At 38.4% G+C, this 18559-nt stretch overlaps 1 long non-coding RNA gene across 1 annotated transcript; it reads left to right on the top strand.

Moving 5' to 3' along the window:
• The first annotated feature begins 10922 nt into the window (after window positions 1-10922).
• On the top strand, window positions 10923-11925 carry LOC109244071. Its single transcript, XR_002070662.1, has 2 exons — window positions 10923-11024; window positions 11393-11925. It is a non-coding gene; the product is annotated as an uncharacterized LOC109244071 (long non-coding RNA).
• The last annotated feature ends 6634 nt before the right edge of the window (window positions 11926-18559 follow it).

The following is an 18559-nucleotide window of genomic DNA, read 5'->3' as shown; positions in this document are numbered from 1 at the left end:
GTATTTGATATATATACCGGATCGGGCTGCACGCCCCAGCGGAATATATATATACATATATGGATCAGACTGCACGCCGCAGTGATATATTATATGGATCGGACTGCACGCCGCAGTATTATAGCGCTTNGCAGCATGGGTAAATAGAGCCTTCAAGATTAATAATGTTACAATGAATACTTCAATTCAGGAGATACCATCTCAGGACACTATGGTAGAGGAGGATCTTGCAAAGAATAATCATGAGGAAAACATAGTGGACACAGATTTTGAAATTTTCAAAAATAATGAAAAAGTTAAGTGGACTGGAGGTAAACTATGGGCTAATCAAACTGAAGAGGATGCAGAAGAAGGAACAATTCCAGATGTCATGCACAGTGATGAGGAGTTTGATGGAGATGCATTGGAGGAGGGAGATCAAAGTGTGAATGGCAAAGCTAAGGTGGTTATGTTCCCTTAGCCCATTATGATGTATTCCTTATGATTTTGACCAGATTCTACGCACGAGGAGGTTGATTTGCGAGGCAAGCGCAAAGCGAGCTAGGATTTCGGTCGGCTTGAGGTGAGTAACAGTTATAAATGACGTTCTGAGGGTTTGAAACCCCGGATTTGCACTATGTGGTGCTATGTTGAGATGAAACACACGTTGTATGATGAGCGTGGGGTTGTTACTGCTAAGGATTCGGACTCGGTCCATCCCGATTGATGACTCTACTGTATTTTTGGCTGAGACTTAATTAATATCAATATGTTCTGGGCTAGTTGCCATGTTTGGGGCCTTGTGCCGATCTGTAGAACCCTTAGGGGGTACTTTGTACTAGTTGACATCACTTTACTTGTCGAAATCATACCCTCAGTCATGTTCTTAACTGTTAAACATAATATGAACCGGCTTTAGAAATTGGCAATTCAAATGAGGAACACCTGGGGTTGGAAACCCGATCTTAGCTGAGTGGGCCCGAGAGGCCAAGTCTATAATGACTAAGAGGGGTCAAGGGCCCCATAGTGAGGGTATTTGATATATATACTGGATCGGGCTGCACGCCGCAGCGAAATACGTATATAAATATATGGATCAGACTGCAGGCCGCAGTGATATATTATATGGATCGGACTGCACGCCGCAGTATTATAGCGCTTGGGCTGTAGGAGCCCCTCCGGAGTTTGCACACCCCCAGTGAGCGCAGTCGACTATTATTATTGGATCGGGCTGCATGCCGCAGCAGTATATATTATTATTGGATCGGGTTGCACGCCGCAGCAGTATATATATATATATATATATATGGATCGGGCTGCACGCCGCAGCAGTATACTGTACGGACCGGGCTGCACGCCGCAGCAGTGTCAGTAAATTACCGGACTTGAGAGGAGTAAGTGAGTTGTGTACTGGTTTGAGGGATGTTCACCTGTTTTCCTCATTTAGCTGATGTTTACTGCATTTGCTTTTGATATAGAACTGTGTAGTGTTTTTACGAGTTTTCTTATTTTCAGTCGTTACTTATTTCTGTAACTCACTGAGTCGGAGTACTCACTTTACTCCCTGCACCATGTGTGCAGATACAGGTATCCAGGAGGCTCCGTAGAGTACTTTGCTGTTGCTCAGATTTGATACCGGAGTTATCGAGGTAGCTGCATCGCGTCCGCAGGACTCGATTCCTCCCCTTATCCCCTTTGTTTCCGCATTTTAGACCATTACATGTATAGGTTGCTACTCAGTTGTATGTAGAGGCTCTAGACTCGTGACATCAGATCCTTGGGCGTTGTTCTTGGTATTTGCTATGGTTTCTCCGCACTGATTTAGCTATTATCACAGATTAGAATCATGCTTAACTGGTAATTTAACTCTATTAATTGGTAATGTGTTTCGTACCTGGGTTGAGAGTGTTCAAATGGTCGGGCTTGCCTAGCATTGTGTTGGGCGCCATCACGACCGGGATTGGGGTCGTGAAAATTCTCCTTGAAGCGGCTTACACTTCACACTCACATAGGCGATTCCTAAACGTGTAATCCTAAAGAAACACTATATGGTCATATCCTGCCAGACTTAGCAAATCATTAAAAAGCTTTAAGCTTTATTGACTCATCAAAAAAGCCTTAATGCTTTACCTCGTTTTTGAACATTGTCTTCATCACGAGAATGGGTTGAGTTAGTTGACAATGTTGAACCGTCATTCATAACTTTGTTTGATCTCTTTGAACCTAGCTCTTGGGATCTCCAGTCTGCTAGGTAGAGTTACCGCCATGATGACTTGTCCTAGGCCTTTAACCCCATTCCCTTTGATTATCTTTCAACTGCCTCTCTAGATATGCCTTTTGTAAGTGGATCCAACACGTTATCTCTTGACTTTACGTAATCAATTGTGATAACACCACTAGAGAGTAGTTGTCTAACGGTATTGTGTCTCCGTCGAATATGACGAGATTTCCCGTTATACATAACGCTCCATGCCCTACCTATTGCCGCTTGACTATCACAATGTATACATATAGGTGCCAAAGGTTTGGGCAGAAATGGAATATCTTCCAAGAAATTCCGGAGCTATTCAGCTTCTTCACCGGCCTTGTCTAAGGCTATAAACTCAGCCTCCACTGTAGAGCGGTCAATGCACATTTGTTTGGATGATTTCCAAGACATCGCTCATCCACCGACTGTTTAGAATCGGTTGAACCGGTGATCTAATTTGCATCACTATACCCCTCTATTATCGTGGGATACTTATTGTAGTGCAAAGCATAATTTGGAGTATATTTCAAATACTTCAAAACTCGTTTCATTATCATGAACGTTCAATGCAAACTTCCTTATGTTGTAGACTAATACGTCTCGATTTTCGGTTGCATATCAGATTATTGACTACACTTAATGTAGTAATTATAACAACAGCTGGAATGATTGGCATCAGTTGTGGCCACAACCTTTTAATGTATAACACATTTCGTAATCATTCCGCCATTTGCAAGCATTTGTATGCTATTCATTCATATGTCTATATGATATGCAAATTATAGCACCTCCATTCATGAAANTGCCTCAACCCACCTTTATAGGCAACATAAATGGCTTTCGCGAAACCCAATAGCCGTCATTAACTGCACGACCAACCGTAAAACGGTTCGGTCCTGCCGAAGCGTGCGTCATTATGACAAGCTCCGCGAAGCGGCTTCTCAGCCATCCGCCAACGTCCCGCCGACAGAATAATCGCAACGGCCTGCGAACGCTGAAAGAATGCGCCGTACGCCTTCAAAATTCTGGACGTGACCAAATACGTACCCGGCGCATACTCATTCTCCACGGCCATCGCCATTGTATGAAAGGCTACGGCCATCCCCAATATATGAAAGGCTACGGCCATCGCCATTGTATGAAAGGCTACGGCCATCCCCAATATATGAAAGGCTACGACCGTCTCTAATATATGAAAGGCTATGGCCATCCCCTTTATATGAAAGGCTACGGCCATCTCTAATGTCTAAAAGGCTCTCCAACATATGAAAGGCTACGGCCATCGCCATTATATGAAAGGCTACGGCCATCTCTAATGTATGAAAGGCTCTCCAATATATGAAAGGCTACGGCCATCTCCAACGTGTAAACGGCTAAGGCCACCGCCGTCAATAAGTCGACCCCCTTATTCGAGTTTTTTCAAATCACAATCGATGAAGTCCGCTCATTGAGCTCGGCCGAAACACGGCCTCAATAAGCGGAGGGACTAACTGTATGGGTCAAAATCCGATCTCACGGTAATTAACGGAGTTAATCTCGTCTTGAGCTAATCCATATTAATAAGTGGTATGGCCACTTATTCATAACAGGATTCGACTCTTGTCTGATTTAATCTACGAGGGCACGACCCATTCATTCCCCCATGGGGACGGAACCTCAGCGTTGCCACGGCCGTTTATTGCCAGCTCACGAAGCTCACATCTATAAATACTAAGAGTGGAAGCCCTAGAAAGGGGGCTGCTTCTTCACCACTATTCACAAGAGAGAGAGAGAGAGAGAGAGAGAGAGAGAAGATAAAGATATACCTATCTTATGGGAAGAGAAAACACCATTGTAAGGCTCTAAACCTCTTCATGGAGAGGCAGACCAAACAAATANAAATTTAAAACGAATTTAAATTAATCCGGGAAAGAAAAACGGGCTAGACCGGACCGGGTCGCGGGTCATCCCTCCATTTCTCTTCCCACCATTTTCCATTCACACCTCTTTTGTTATTATTTATTAAATAACAAACCCAACATGCTTTTGGGTCCTAAACTACCCGGACTTAGCACAATAGTAGCTACGCACGGACTCTCGTCACCTAGTGCGTACGTAGCCCCCGCATTTAATAACAAATTATTAAATTACATCACCTATGGGGACAATTCCCTCTTACAAGGTTAGATAGGAGACTCCTCGCTCCAACTTGCACTTCCAATACCAAGAATGAGCACGAACCCTCAAATTGGAGCTGAACAATTCAAAACTAGATAAACGAGGTAGGAACTAGTCACTATAAGCTTACAAGATGATATTCTAACTATTTAAGCAATTTCCCACCCTTAAACATAATTTTCCTAAAATCCGACCCCGGTCCCACGTGCCCAGATTCCTAAATTTTTCGAGGAAAGTCGTTCTTCATAATCCAAGGATCAATAATATATGAATTCTAATTCATTTCATAACAAATTTCGTGGTCAAATTCAACTCTTGTCAAAACCCTAGGTTTTTGCTCTAACCTCATGATTTCACCTTAATACTAGTGTTTAATCTACCTAAGACATAAGTATTAAACTAGAAATAGAAACTTACCTCAAGATGCTAGGTGAAGGTCTTCTCCCAAAAGCTCTAAAATCGCCCAATGGAGGAGTGAAAAATTGCAAAAATGGACTTAGAACCCGTAATAAATCAACTCACTGCTTTAGCAATTTCCGCATCTGCGGTCAGGGTCCCGCATCTGCGAGGAAATGGCCGCATCTGCGGTCGTTGGCCAAAAGGGTTGGGGCCGCTTCTGCGGTTCGAGAGCCGCTTCTGCGGTTTGGCTTGGCCTTCCCTGGGCCACATTTGCGATATATGGACCGCATCTGCGCTCTCGCACCTGCGGTCCACCAACCGCAGGTACGGTTATGACGGAAGCAACAACTTCAGCACTTCTCAAAATTTTCCACTTCACTCGAGCCTCGTCCGATTGACGCTTGGGGCTCTCGGGCCCCGCCCGAACATACCGACAAGTCTGAAATTACGAAACGGACCTACTCAAACCTTCGGAACTCCCGAAACAACGCTAAATCTAAGAATCACCCCCTAAAACCAATTGAATCAAACTTATGAACTTCAAGTTCTTAATTTTCCTCTAACGGGCCAAAACGCCCTTAAACTACGTGGAATGACACCAAATTTTGCGGGCAAGTCTTAAATGTTATATTGGACCTGTACTGGGCTTCGGAACCAACATACGAGCCCGATACCAACGTGATCAATCATTAATTAGTTTCTTTAAATCCATAGAATTTCAGTTTAACAATTTCTAATAAAAATTCATTACTCGGGCTAGGGACCTCGGAATTCGATCCCGGGCATACGCCCAGGTCCCATATTTTCCTGCGGACCCTCCGGAACCGTCAAAACATGAATCCGGGCCTGTTTGCTCAAAATGTTGACCAAAGTCAAACTTAGCCTTTTAAGAAAATCCTAAGGAGTCAAATGTGCATATTTCAATCCAAACTCTTCCAAATCCCGAACCAACCATCCCCGCAGGTCATAAATTAGTTAAAGCAAGCATGGAGAGTTATTTGGGGGGGAACGGGGTTCTAAAAAGGCAAACGACCGGTCGGGTCGTTACATCCTCCACCTCTTAAACAAACGTTCGTCCTCGAACGGACATAGAAAAGTACCTGAAGTGCTGAATAAATGGGGGTATCTGCTCCGCATGTCCTCCTCGGACTCCCAGGTCGCCTCCTCGACTGGTTGGCCCCTCCACTGGACCCTCACTGCAGAAATCCTCTTGGACCTCAATTGGCGGCCCAGTCTATCAATGATGGCAAATGGCTCCTCCTCATAACCCAAACTCTCATCCATCTGAATAATACTGAAGTCTAACACATGGGATAGGTTGGGATGATACTTCCGAAGCATCGATACATGAAAAACCGGATGAACTCCCGATAAGCTGGGGGGGGGGGTAGGGGAAANAATTTAGTTGGGGATATTTTCTTGGGGATTTACCTGCGCAATTGGTTATTTGGGAAATTACACTACTAGAAATTCGGAAAAACCCGTCCAAAAAACACCGACCAAAGCTGGTTGGTAATGGCCAATAACAGTCCAAAACGCGACCATTAACGTGTGGTCGGTATTTTGAAGATCGGAAGGGCATACCGACCAAAGTTGGTCGGTCAATTAAATTCAAAAAAAAGAATTGTTGAAAAAAGTTATTTTATAACGCGACTAATATATCTTGAAAATTAATGTTAAGAAAAAATTAAATATTCGAATATACAATAACAACAACAACAACAACAACCCAGTATAATCCCCCACTGGTCTGGGGAGGGTAGTGTGTACGCAGACCTTACCTCTACCCTGGGTAGAGAGGCTGTTTCCAATAGACCCCCGACATCCTTCCCTCTAAGAACTCCCCACCTTGCTCTTGGGGTGACTCGAACTCACAACCTCTTGGTTGGAAGTGGGGGGTGCTTACCACCAGAGCAACCCACCTTGTCTAAATTATATATTATAAAAATAATAAATAAAATAATATTAATTTATTTTATTTATGAATAAAATACATAGATAAAAATATATTATATAGTATATAATATAGAAGGTATTACATAAATATGAAGGTTTATATAATATCAAGGGCATAATAGACTTTTCAAGTAAAAATGTGACTTTTGTGATAACTAGAGCAAAGTAAAATGATTTTTGTGTAACAAAAGAAAGAAAACTGACTTTTGTGTAATGAACACAAAGTTAAATGATTTTTACGTAACAAAAAAAAAGAAAAGTGACTTTTGGGTAACAAACACAAAAATTGAGTGACCATAGGTAAAATTAATTCTTGGTCTTTTCACCGATCCATTACTCATTTTGTTCAATCTTTTGTTGTGGAAAATAATGTATGGTTATAAAAAAATAAAATTATAATACTTCATGCAATTTCATTTTAAAAGAATCTAGAGACATCTTATATATATATATATATATATATATATATGCATTTTCATGATTATTGCTTCCTAAGGTTTTGCTCTTAATTCCATGTATGACAAAAAATTTAATCCAAGAAAATAGTTTTCACATGATCTGTTTTCTGGATTACATGTTTTGTGACGAGGACTTTGTCTGCGGGTCGTGTTCATTAGCATTCTTATAACTTAATTAATCACCTGTTTGGTGACGGTGGCTGGAATTTTCTTAAGTTTGAGGTTTATATTTGATTTGAATAGACAAAGTTGCCAATCACTGAAACAGAAGATACCAATCAACCTTAAAATAATCAAACAACTGTTGTCGAGAAGATTATGATAATGTTAAGAGGTCAGACTATTCTTAAAATGAGCCTTTGTCAGTAATGAATGATTCACTATATATAATCCACTGATCAAATTATTGTCTAATTATTGTTTTACAACTACATTGTTTGTGATAAGTCACCCATTCTTAAAATACAGTAATAAAAATTAAAGAACAAGGACTAGTCGCATATAGGCGAACCAATAGTACTTGAGGACGATATATCTGCACAGGGAATAGGAAAAAATTGGATGATCATTGAATTTGAACTCGTAATACAAGACTTATGAGTTGAAGATAACAAATTTAAGTTTTAAGACATTGATTTCAATTTATCTCAAAGAACTTGGTTCAATCTCCTGGAGAAATAATTTCTGAAGTCAGCTTATAGCGCAACAAAAAATAAAATAAAAATTGACACCCTTTAATAAAGTTAGTTGGAAGCATAAGAACATATAATTGTATGGGTCGAAATCTGACCAAACGAGAATCTGCGTGAAGAGGAACGGCAAAAAGTCACTTGGGCCGAAGTCGTATTCATACAACACTATAGCGACAAGCAAGAATGCTTGTACGGCGAATTGGATGTTATGGCATTTCAGAGAGTCAACCTGTAATACAGTTAAATGACTTAGATACTCTGGCTAATACCGCTGTGTAAATGAGAATACCTAGTATATTTACGAGGTGAGAGTATGAAGAAGGGGGGATTCACAAATCACACTCTTCTTCACGGACAGGGGATGGGAATTGGAGAATCCGTCTCGCAAATGAGAGAAAGTTCAGAACCTTGTTATTCATTTTTCTGTAGCCATCGTTATGGAATAGATAAAGACAAACCACGTGGTCATTAATGGTGGATCCTTTCTTTCTTCTTTATTTTACATTGTGGAGTAACGATGTCGAGAATGAATGTAAGCTCATCATATACATTAGATTTTTTCCATTATCTTAATGAGTTCATGAGCTTAACCTTACCCAACTTTTCTTACTTAGCATTCATTGATCTAGAGTTAATTATCTTTGGCTAGGATTTATCATCTATCTTCTTATTTAATTAGTTTAACAAAAGGTCTCACACTTTTTGGTCAAACAATAATTACAAAAAGAAACACATAATTTGAAATATATGCTTAAAAAAAGAATATGAATGCAAAATCCTTTAAACTCTTCAACATTTATTAATTGGACTAACTAAAACCGTCATTGACTTTGTGTGGTGAAGGTTATAAAATAATTACAAATTTTACAAATTTTGCATTTAAAACTACAGTTTTGGGCCTTGTCCAATCACACCAATCAATTTCAAAATATAACACGGTCTTATTCGAGCCTCAAATCACACAAAACAACATCAAAACCACAAATCGTACCTCAATTCAAGCCTAAGAAACTAATCCAACTTTCCAAATTCAAAACCTACGCCGAATAAGCCTAAATAACTCAGAATGACCTCAAATTTTATATGCAAGTCCCAAATGACACAACGGACCTATTCCAATTTCCGGAACCAAAATCAGAACCCGATATCAACAAAGTCAACTCTCGATCAAACCTATCAACTTTCCAACTTTCGCCGAAAAACACCAAACCAACCTCCGGACCTCCAAATCCCAATCCGAACATACGCCTAAGTCCAAAATCACAATTCTATCTAACATCCTTTTCCATTCTTAATTTCAGTTGAACCATTAATGTCCGCGCATCTTGCATTTAGCCACCACTACTTCTACTTGGCCACTTGCAATTTGCAAATGAAATGGTGGTTTTCATGGCTTTGTTGAATATAAGGGATGGTGTAGTGGAGGAAAAGTGGGTTGGAATATGGCGTAATTGTGAGAATATTCGATACTACTACACATTAATTGAACATCTGTACTAGTTATCAGTATTCATTAATGGGTAAAAAGACAAATTAAAGTTTACTTGTTTAATTTCATGTTAACTAAAGGTTAAATATTTTATATCTCGTGTATGGGTCGAAATCTAACCGAATAAGAATCTGCGTGCAAAGGAACGGTAAAGTCATTTGGGACGAAGTCGTATTCGTACAACGCTATAGCGACGAGCACCTCGGCTAAAGAGAAAGAAGCAAGGAAGCTCAGATCCTCAATATACATCGTCAGTCTCATCATATCAAATGTATGGGGGTCAACCTTGTTAAAGATCGGAGACCCTTTTTATCTATGTACTCTTCATTATTGTTCTATGTTATGAAAATCACCATCCTCTTCTTATGTTACGGGATTCGGTTATTGCCGTGGTTAAATTTTATATTCAGCTATGCTTACATTTTCTTATCATCTGTCTCAGATCTAGGATGAATTATCTTTGATTAGGATTTACCTCAAATCTTTCAATTTAATTAGTTTATAAAAAGATTTAACTCTTTTTAGTCAAACACCTTGTACATTAACACTAAAATTAACTATAACTGAGATCTAACATTAGAAATTCAGAATGTATGTGGTGAGCAGGCGCATGTAACACATTAAGGGTGAGATGACGATCTTTATTGTTTTTACACCGGTTGATTTTACATAGCCATGCTGAGGAAGAAATATAAGAAAATATACGGCCTCACCCGTTTATCCATAGATATTTTTTTCTTTTTTTTTCGAAAACGTGTCTGTCCATGAAATTTTACAAGTTTTTAAAAAAAAAAATCAAAAATGTGATTTTTAAAAACCAAAATGTAGTTTTGACTACTTTTTTAAAATTTTCAGAATTTTTTGTTTCCTCGCTCACAATACTACAATATTTTTTCACGTGAAATGTATGTCCAAACATAATTTCAAATTCAAAATATCATTTTATAACTTAACTCCAAATACTTTTTTTTTCAAAAATTGCAATTTTTATGTCCATAGGCCTACTTAGACGTCAAGTGAAATGTTGACTCACTTTACCCCCAACGTGGGACTTTCCGGCGCGAATCCGGATTAGTCGGGCTCCAATGTGGGTACCGAATACCGGTTGAGAAATCAAAAAAAAAAAATGTTGACTCAGTTAGCAATGACTAAAAACTGAGAGCAGGTAAAAGCAACATATATTATGTGTGACCAGACCAGTCTTGTTATGGGGCCATCAGGCAACAAGATATTATACGAAATTCTAGGGAGGGATCGGAGTATGTTTCAAATAGAGTAATTAATACGTACATTTATGGGCATTATTAATAGAGAAAATGCATAAAGTCCCCATTCAACTTGTCATGAAAAATCATTTACACACCTAAACTTTACGGGCGACCTATGTCCCTCGTATTCTTCTTTGGGATGAATTTAATAAATACCACCCTAAATGGTGACATGGCAAAGGCAGTAGTTTCACTCTCCCAAAGTCGCGTGTAAGAGGGAAAGGGTTTTTTATTTTATTTTTTAATTTTTTTAAACCCCTCCGTTCTGTCACTTTAGTGGTCTGGTTTCTCTCTCTTCCTCTGTTTCTGTATTCTCTCTACAAAATTGCTGCATTCTTTTTGCTCCAAATTTGTATGTGCTTGCGGAATCGCACCTTGGTAAGCTCCTTTTGCCTATCTTTATTCCTACTTACGCTAGGACTGTACAACACTCCATGATTGTGGTACATTTGCATGAGGGTTGTTAGTGTTCTTTCACTGTAATGGATCTTTGCTTTGGCCATAGATGACCGAACCCTCCAAAACAACGTTAAAAACAGAGTGGATTATTTTTTTATTTTCGCATGTAAAATAAAAAAGGATTTCATCCGTTTAGATCTTACTATGTTGCAATGTTTCTTCTTATTCTCTTTCTATTTTAACAGATGTTGGATTTCTAATTGATTTTCAACTTATTTTTAATTGAAATTGGATTTTTCTGTATTTGTTGTCTTTTTCTTGGTAAGCCTCCGTTTATGGTTGAACAGGAAATGGAATATCGCAGTTTCGAAAACTGAATCTTTAAGTAAGAGTCTGAAACTTGACACCAACAACATCAAAGAAAAATATAAAAGGTAAGTTTCTTAATTTTCAAAATTACAGTGTTGACAAGTGGGTGATGGGTAGAGAAGTTAAGCAATGGAGAATAGAGTGACAATGTGACAGAGAATGAAGGAGCTAGATGCTGCAATCTCAGCCACTACTTGTATATATGGAAGAACGAGGAGAGGGGAGGAAGAGAGAAGAAGATGAACTCCATTTGGCTTTTGGTGAAAGGACAAAATAGGGGTGAAAGGACAAAACAGTCCCTCAAAAAAAAATAATTAAATAAGTGGAAAAAAAATAAAGCAGATATTGACACGTGACGTGCGTGTACTATATATCCCACCACAAGACTGATTAAGTGTTACCAATGGGGTATTAAATTCGCCCCAAAGAAGAATAGGGGGGACATAGGTCGCCCGTAAAGTTTAGATATGTAAATGATTTTTCATGACAAATTGAATGGGCTCTTTATGTATTTTCTCTTATTAATATGCACGTGACACGTACTCTATATGTGTTGGTAAATGATAAAAGAAGATTTTGAATTGGTGATTAGTTGACGATTTGTGCGTGGTAACCTTTCAAATCATGGACGTTATTTTACACAACGATAAAATTTAGGGGTGTATATGGACTGAGTTGGTTCGATTTTTATCAAAATCAAACCAAAGAATTATATCGGAATTTGGATTGGCTCGGTTTTGTCGGATTTTTTGGGGTTTCTTTATTACATTAATATTATTTTAATCTTACTTTGTTAAAGTTATAGATAAATTTTTGATAAGCGAATATATGTTTAGTAAAAAATTTTAAAAAAAAAACTGACATACATATATGATCTATTCAAATATTATGGGAGTTTTTTTTTTAGTAACACATGGTAGTTTTTTTCTTAGTCATTTAACAATAATTTTTCATTAATATACGCTTTCAAGGTTAACCGAATTTAAGAATTAAACATAAAAATTTATATGATACCTAATGATAATATGTTCTATTTAGTTTAAATTATGGATTACCAATTCAAGGTATTTCAAATTTGAAAAAGATGTAAGAAATCTTGACATATGAATATGGAAGAACAAAGAGATGATTAACGCGTTTCAAGACAATCAATTATTTAAAATAAATAAAAATAAAGGCACTTCATAGTTCTACTAACTCACGCCCAACTCTAGTCCTAAAAGGATAAGCGGTCGCTGTAAATATAATCCGGTCTAAAAGTCCGGAGTCGAATCCCACAGAGAACTAAGGCTTAGCTATATCTGTTTAATATCACTAAGAAAACAAGATTGAACAATTTCCTAAATTATAAAGATTGAGATTTATATTTCTAACTAATTAACTAGCAAATACTACAAAGCGGTAAAACTATCAACTAATGAGACAAAGGGTTGGAGACTAAACTGAGGAGGTCTAGAGTTATGATTTCCCCAATTATCGGAATCCTTCTAGCTATGTTCCCTACAATTTCGCCAATGTATTCTCTACTGATCGTGAGCACTTTAGGTGTCGTAATTTCTCTCGGGCAACTACAACAATTTACTAGACATATTCTCTCGAACTACGCTAGTTGGCTTTATCTAACCGCTCACTATGACCACGTCAAGGCTTTGTTATTTCTAAACCTACCTTTAAACCCACTGTATTGATTTCTCACATACGTTAGGAGTGACGTTGTTCAACAACTACCTAAATATGTACTCTCTCTCGAGCAGTACACACTAAATAGGCACAGTCAATCGATGGCCATTCAATCAACAACAATAAATACGTAGTTGAACAAGTAGAGAAATCCAACGGCTCAATTATATAAAAACATAACAAGAATTTATCCTACAAAAGGTTCCATCAAAACCCTAGATAACAAATTAGCTATTCATAATAGTATGTAAAACTACAATACTAAAAATTATAACCAATAATGAAAAATAGGAAGAGGAAGGAAAAACTCGTTGAAGAATTCTCCGCCTTGCTCCCAGTGTGTTTTTGACTCCTTAGGTCGAATCCCCGATCTCCTTAGCCTCCTTATGTCTAAATTATGTCAAAAGTGTGTCCAACTTCTTAAAATACTGTTTTTCCATGTATATATACCAAGTAGGGTCGGGCCCAAACTATTATACCTTCTCCTACGTGAAAAAGGATAATTTTTTCACGTCTGGACGCCGCGGTCGCGGTCAACCGTGGTACAACCGCGGTATATGGCAAGTATACTGCCTCAGCCCGCCTCAGGTCCACGGTCGCGGTTTCGACCGCGTTTTTCACCCTGTTCCTTTTGGAATTTGGAAAAACGTAAAACATGAAAGTTGTAGCCCTTTGAGTTAGCTTTCCAACCATATATTGTGGAGCCCAAATGGAGTTGTGAGCGAAAAATTATGTACATTTTACAAGACAGTGCGCAATATGCCTACTCGGTTCTTCGTTTTGTTGCTCTATCATCCGTTGATCCCCGAATACGATCCCGGCTTAATTCCTTGGGCTTTTACTCAGATTTTAAAGCTCTAAATCACTTAAATTCATTCTATAACATCTATATAGCTCGGAATCACTCCTACAAGGCATAAAACACACAATTAGTGCAAAACACTAGCGAGTAAAGCTCAAACTCAATTAAAGTGCAGTAAATTTGAGTGTAATAAGTGACTAAAATACATAATTATAGCCTATTATCAAGGATCCCAAATAATCTAGACATTTTATTTAAAGAAATTTCTATATAAAGTCTTAAAAGTATATATAAATGTCACGCATCCTTTTTCCCGAGGGGATGGGGAGTTTTTCCAGATCGAAATGGATTATTTATTTATTCAAAGTCGCCACTTGGAATAATTTATGGTGTCCCAAGTCAGCGATTTATTTTTAATCCCAAATCGAGAAAATTTGAGTCCATTTGAAAGTCTGCGATAACCAGAAGACCGGGTAAGGAATTCTGTTAACCTGGGAGAAGGTGTTACGCATTTTCGGGTTCCGTAATTTTAGCACGGTCTCTCAACTGATAATAATTAGCCTAATTATCCCAATTATTACATGTTTCAAACCTTTTATGTGTTACCGCTTCTATACCGCTTTTAGTAGAATTTTAGTTGCTTTTAGGATTTATGAAATTTATTTAAATAAGGCACTTATTATTTTTGTACATATTGCTGATCGCGTCACGTGAGACGCACCTACGATTTACAATATGTTTATTATTATTATTATTTGATTTGAAGTTGTAAGGTCGAGCCACGTGAAACGCGCACTCGAATTTAGGGTTTATGTATCATGACTATGCCACAGGAACCGTACCCATAGTCATGATGATTTATTAATTGAATGAGCCTAAAACAACTACGACGTTTTAAACTATTGATTTTACTAAATTTGAGATTAATTGTAACAAGTCCAGAATTATGGAACTTTAACTTGTTTATGGGAAAGGCGTGACTTTGACCATTGTTATCAAATCACGGTTATACCTTAACGTTTCATCCTTTTGAGATTGTTAACAAAAGTTGCACACTAGACTAACAAAATGACATACATTACCAAGAACGTCTTGGGCTATCATAGCAACAGGCCCAATCAACGTAGATACTAACCAAACAACCTATTAATTAATGAAACAACTCCAAATAACTTAATTAAATTCAAATTCATAATAATTCTCAAACAATTTGTTTCCGACATGAAGAATGAAAATACAGAATCTTATGACAAAACAACGAATCCTAACAAATGACCAAATAAGCACAAGAGAGACAAACTATATTGAGAATTATTCGATTCTCATAAAAATACAGATCTGCCGAAGCTAAACGAGAATCCAATCGAATCTCAGACTGAAAAATTGATTAAACTTAACATGATTATATAACCAACTTAGTATTCCTAGCTGAAAACAAGGATCGAATTAATCCAAATCGGCATCATCCATTACACATGAGAATTACAAAATCAGGAATCGAGCAAAGCTTCAAAGCTAAGTAGGAATTCAATTGTTTAACCATTTACTAAAAAACACATAATGCAGAGAAGTTTCAAACTAACCTGGTTGAGCAAAGAAAAACTAGAATAAACCAAATAAGGGCAGGAACAGATTTGAATGGAGCTCAGCAACTGTAGAAACAACAAAATCAGCGGAAAATCGAACGGCGATTTGAATCGAAATTCTCTTTAAAACCCGAAAGTGTGGAATAAACACAGCAATAGAAGAATAATTTCAGAAATTGCCTTTAAATCTAATCCCCCTCGGTTTTCTGAGCGTGTGAAGAGGGACTGATTCTATGAGAGTGAGTGAAAAGAAGGAAAGGGGTGGCGGCTAACTGAGAGGTGAAGAAGGAGAGGGAAGGCGGCGCTAGGGTTTGAGTGTAGAAAAGGGGAGGTTGTTTGGAGATAATGGGGAAATGGAGGACGGCTAAGTTTTTTTTGGAAAGGAAGGGGGGGGTTTGGTGCGATGAGGGAATGGAGAAGAAGAGATCGGCGGCGGCTTGATTTTAGGGAGGGGTTTTTCGTTCTTCTACTGCTGAAGAAGAAAGGAATTAGGAGTGCTAGCGTTTTTTTTAAAAAGGGGAGGGGATCCGTCATTCAGAGTGGAAGGGGGGGGGGGAATTTATTTTAGTGAGGGTTTTTAGGTAGGTGGGCTTGGGCTGGCAGACGGGTTTGGGGCGTGGGTGTGTGAGAATTGGGCTTGAAAATTGCAGCCCCTTTTTTCTCTACTATTTCCTTTCTTTTCCAAATTTAGCCACCTTAATTGAATTTCTAGTTACTCCTATTTTGCATTACTAAGCCACTAAAATTGTGAATTTATTTAAACTAATTAATTTAAATATGCAGAGAAATTGACTAATGTAGTATTATTTTTTTGTGATTTTGGTGTTTTAAAAATGCAACTAAAAATGTAATTAGATCTAAAATGCAAAGAGTAAAAATATAACATATTTTTCGTTATTTTCATGATTTGAAATGCTACTAAGTATGCAAAAAATGCAAATAATGCCAAACCAAAATAAAAATAAAAATAAAAATAAAAGAATATTTTTAGGAGTGATTTGCATAAGGGAAAAAATTAGGTGCTCACAGCTGCCCCTCTTTACTTGAAAACACGAAGCATTTTCGGGCAAAGATAAAGTGAGCTATTACGAGCAATTTTTGCCCGTTTGACACTCCATTCAAATGCGTTTTGAAAAAGTTTGACTGAACTTTGCTTCGGAGGTTGTCTACATATCCTTGGCTATAAAGGAATCAGGTCAGTGTAGTTCTGGGAATTTTGATAGCTGGGACTACCGGAAAAGCTATGATTTCACTGTTGTTGCTGCTATTACTGCTTGCTGAACTCCTTATTACACCAAAGTAAAAATAAAAAAGATTAACTAAGCCTATGAGGTACTGAGTTAAAAGATTCCTATCTATGAGTCTTTTGAAGCGTGATCTTGAGTCTTGGCTGGTTCTTCACACAGACTTTGATCTGAACCTTGATGCTTGCTAGCTGCAGGTGCTAGTTCATTTTTCTTCTGCTTTTTGGATCAAGACGGGACATGCAAAGTGTGTGACTTCAGTCATGTCTTGAGCAATCCACATCTTTTCTCCGCTTCTGCACTTTGAATTCACTTCTTTTCCTTTTCTTTTATTCTGGATTGAGACATCTTCTTCTGTTCATCTCGAACTGTCGACTCACATTCTTGAGACGAGCTTCTGCTACTTCTACCTTGAATTGAAAACAGGACTTGAGGTTGCCCCTATTCTTCAAGCGGGATCCTACTGTCTCTGACTTGAACTTGAAAGGAATTCCCTTATTCTCCAGGCGGGCGCCTGCTATTGACTTGAAACTTGAATTAAATTCTCTCATTCTTCAGGTGGGCGCCTGCAACTAACTTGAAACTTAAAATGACTCTGAAATGAATTCTGAAATGACTTCCCTCATTCTCCAGGTGGGCGCCTGCTACTACAGCAAAACAGACAAAACAAAAGAAACTTTTTGTAATGACCCGATTGGTCGTTTTGGGTATTTGCATTTCGCTCGGTGTTTTGAGGGTTCGAGTAGCTCCGCATGATGTATTATGACTTGCATAAATCGTCAGTATTGGTTTTCAAGTTATCCGGAATCGGTTTGGGGGAAATGAACTTCAAGATTTAGGTTCTAAGATGGCAGAGTTGACTAAGTTTGACTTTTTGAAAATTGACCTTGGAATGGAGTTTCGTCGGTTCCTTTAGCTTCGTTGGGTGATTTTGGACTTAGGAGCGCGTCCGGATAGTAATTTGGAGGTCCGTAGTAGAATTAGCCTTGAATTGGCAAAAGTTGGATTTTTGTGTAACATCCCGTACATTCAGACTAGGTGTGGACTTATTAAATAGGTATTAATTTAATATTTTATACATGTGAAGTCTCATCGGGATGATTATGGGTGAAAATAGTTGTTTTGGAATCAAGACGGAGAGTGAGGTGCATAAGATTTGACAAAATCGACTAAGTTTGCAGAAGGTCCGTATTCCAGCAGGTTTTAGTGAAAATATTTAAGGAATTTGGGACAACTCAAAGCATGAAAGTTATAGGCCTTTGAAATAGCTTTCCAACGATACATTGTGGAGCCCAAACGGAGCTTTGTACAAAAAGGTATGCCCATTTTACAAAATGGTATGCAACCGCCGCGGTCCGCCGCGTTTTACCGCGATCGCGGTGGCGAGGCAGTGTTCCAGCGATCTACCGCGGTCGCGCCAACTGGGACGCGGTGGACGACTTGGAAAGTCATATTTTTAGCCCTATTTCGTCCCGCACAGCCCTAAAACATGAAAACTTGCTCTAGAAAGTAAAGCTCTCAAAAACCTAACTCCTCAAGGGTCCCTCCACCATCCAAGGTAAGTTCTAATGGTGATTCTAAGTTAATTTAAATTTTCCAACATCTTATTAACATGGGTAAACCCTCCATAACATTAGATATTCGATTGGGACACCATTGTNGGGGGGGGGGGGATTTATTTTAGTGAGGGTTTTTAGGTAGGTGGGCTTGGGCTGGCAGACGGGTTTGGGGCGTGGGTGTGTGAGAATTGGGCTTGAAAATTGCAGCCCCTTTTTTCTCTACTATTTCCTTTCTTTTCCAAATTTAGCCACCTTAATTGAATTTCTAGTTACT

Source organism: Nicotiana attenuata, unplaced genomic scaffold (genome assembly GCF_001879085.1).
Source record: "Nicotiana attenuata strain UT unplaced genomic scaffold, NIATTr2, whole genome shotgun sequence".
Lineage (NCBI taxonomy): Eukaryota > Viridiplantae > Streptophyta > Magnoliopsida > Solanales > Solanaceae > Nicotiana > Nicotiana attenuata.
This window is presented reverse-complemented; position numbering and strand designations above follow the sequence as displayed.